The sequence below is a fragment of the Schistocerca americana genome, chromosome 5, assembly GCF_021461395.2.
Source record: "Schistocerca americana isolate TAMUIC-IGC-003095 chromosome 5, iqSchAmer2.1, whole genome shotgun sequence".
In the NCBI taxonomy this organism is placed as follows: domain Eukaryota; kingdom Metazoa; phylum Arthropoda; class Insecta; order Orthoptera; family Acrididae; genus Schistocerca; species Schistocerca americana.
In genome coordinates, this window is record NC_060123.1 from 646,316,987 (window position 1) to 646,319,294 (window position 2,308).

The window sequence follows — 2,308 nt, forward strand, 5'->3', positions numbered from 1 at the left end:
TTCCTAATGAAGCAACCGTTGGTTGCGAAAGCTTGAATTTTGTGTGTGTGTTTCTGTTCATTTGTGTGTCTATCAACATGCCAATGCTTTCATTTGGTAAGCGTCATCATCTTTGTTTTTAGATATATTTTTCCCCCCGTGGAATGTTTCCCTCTATTTTATATATGTATCATCATCACTTAAGACTGATTATGCCTTTCAGCGTTCAGTCTGGAGCATAGTCCCACTTATAAAATTCCTCCATGATACCCTATTCAGTGCTAACATTGGTGCCTCTTCTGATGTTAAGCCTGTTACTTCAGAATCATTCTTAACCGAATCCAGGTACCTTCTCCTTGGTCTATCCCGACTCCTCCTACCCTCTACTGCTGAACCCATGAGTCTCTAGGGTATCCTTGCTTCTCCCATGCGTGTAACATGACCCCTCCATCTAAGCCTGTTTGCCCTGACTGCTACATCTATAGAGTTCATTCCCAGTTTTTCTTTGATTTCCTCGTTGTGGACACCCTCCTGCTATTGTTCCCATCTACTAGTACCTCCAATCATCCTAGCTACTTTCATATCTGTAACCTCAACCTTATTGATAAGGTAACCTGAATCCACCCAGCTTTCACTTCCATACAACAAAGTTGGTCGAAAGATTGAACGGTGCGCAGATAACTTAGTCTTGATACTGACTTCTGTCTTGCAGAAGAGAGTACATTGTAGGTGAGTGCTCACTGCATTAGCTTTGCTACACATCTCTTCCAGTTGTTTCACTATGTTGCCATCCTGTGAGAATATGCATCCTTAGTACTTGAAACTGTCCACCTGTTCTAACTTTGTTCCTCGTATTTGGCACTCAATCCGTTTATATCTCTTTCCCACTGACATTACTTTCGTGTTGGATATGCTAATCTTCATACCATAGTCCTTACATTTCTGATCTAGTTCTGACATATTACTTTGCAAACTTTCAATCGAATCTGCCATCACAATTAAGTCATCCGCATATGCGAGACTGCTTATTTTGTGTTCACATATATTAATCTCACACAGCCATTAAAAATAGGTGGAAACATTACACGTGGGAAAAATGTATCTAAAAACAAACATGTTGAAACTTACCAAAGGAAAGCATTGGAACGTTGATAGAGACAATGACAAACACAAACACACACACAAAATTCAAGCTTTCACAACCCAAGGTTGCTTCATCAGGAAAGAGGAAAGGAGAGGGAAAGACGAAAGGGTGTGGGTTTTAAGGGAGAGGGTAAGGAGTCATTCCAATCCTGGGAGCAGAAAGACTAACCTTAGGGGGAAAAAAGGACAGGTATACACTCTCACACACACACATATCCATCTGCACATATTCAGACACAAGCAGATATTTGTAAAGGCAAAGAGTTTAGGCAGAGATGTCAGTCGAGGCGAAAGTACAGAGGCAAAGATGTTGTTGAATGACAGGTGATGTTTAGCTACAGGGTGATCATCATTACCAGCAAACACTGTCAGCCTGTAGAATGAGATTTTCACTCTGCAGCGGAGTGTGCGCTGATATGAAACTTCCTGGCAGATTAAAACTGTGTGCCCGACCGAGACTCGAACTCGGGACCTTTGCCTTTCGCGGGCAAGCGCTCTACCAACTGAGCTACCGAAGCACGACTCACGCCCGGTACTCACAGCTTTACTTCTGCCAGTACCTCGTCTCCTACCTTCCAAACTTTACAGAAGCTCTCCTGCGTACCTTGCAGAACTAGCACTCCTGAAAGAAAGGATATTGCGGAGACATGGCTTAGCCACAGCCTGGGGGATGTTTCCAGAATGAGATTTTCACTCTGCAGCAGAGTGTGCGCTGATATGAAACTTCCTGGCAGATTAAAACTGGTAGGTAGGAGACGAGGTACTGGCAGAAGTAAGGCTGTGAGTACCGGGCGTGACTCGTGCTTCGGTAGCTCAGTTGGTAGAGCGCTTGCCCGCGAAAGGCAAAGGTCCCGAGTTCGAGTCTCGGTCGGGCACACAGTTTTAATCTGCCAGGAAGTTTCACTGTCAGCCTGTGTCCGTTCATGCGAATGGGCAGTTTGTTACTGGTCATTCCCACATAGAAGGCTTCACAGTGTAGGCAGGTCCGTTGGTAAATCACATGGGTGCTTTCACACGTGGCTCTGCCTTTGATCGTGTACACTTTCCAGGTTACAGGACTCGAGGAGGTGGTGGTGGGAGGGTGCCAGGATGATTGGGTTTGTGAACTTTAGGAAATAGGTAGAAGGTAGGGGTGCAGGGTGGTCAGGAGGTTGATGGAGTCAGGTGAATTGCTTTGTAGGGGGCC

At 45.0% G+C, this 2,308-nt stretch overlaps 2 non-coding genes across 2 annotated transcripts; one reads left to right on the forward strand and one right to left on the reverse strand.

The window, feature by feature from the left end:
- Positions 1-1,566: 1,566 nt before the first annotated feature.
- Positions 1,567-1,641, reverse strand: Trnas-cga. Its single transcript has one exon. It is a non-coding gene; the product is annotated as a tRNA-Ser (tRNA).
- Positions 1,642-1,923: 282 nt separating this feature from the next.
- Trnas-cga lies at positions 1,924-1,998 on the forward strand. Its single transcript has one exon. It is a non-coding gene; the product is annotated as a tRNA-Ser (tRNA).
- Positions 1,999-2,308: the final 310 nt, after the last annotated feature.